Consider the following 406-nt stretch of genomic DNA (forward strand, 5'->3'; position numbering starts at 1 on the left):
GCTTGTAGGTTTTTGTACTAAAGAGACAGTTAAAACATAATTTTGAAGATATAAGGGAAGCCAAATTCATTCGCCTTCAAAGTCTAACTTACGCGTCCCAACATTTTTTTTTGAAAAGAAAAAAAACAAGATCAAATATTGCATTAAAAATTATTTCCATTCTTTCTTTTTTAATCTATGGGATCATCCCGTGATACACGTATTTTCTTGGATGCGTTCTTATGGGCCCGTTGAATGTCCATACAGGGAGCGCCGTAGCCAGTTCCCGTGTCCGTCAGTTATCTGTTTTACTTTTTTAAATATACTGATATTGATTTCTCTTGTTTAGATTGTTGTTGAAGGATTGTTGCTTATTGTGAACGTGCTTGAATTAGTTTTAACGTGAATTTTGCTTGATATGAATATT

This window comes from Penaeus monodon, chromosome 23 (assembly GCF_015228065.2).
Source record: "Penaeus monodon isolate SGIC_2016 chromosome 23, NSTDA_Pmon_1, whole genome shotgun sequence".
Taxonomy (NCBI): Eukaryota; Metazoa; Arthropoda; class Malacostraca; order Decapoda; family Penaeidae; genus Penaeus; species Penaeus monodon.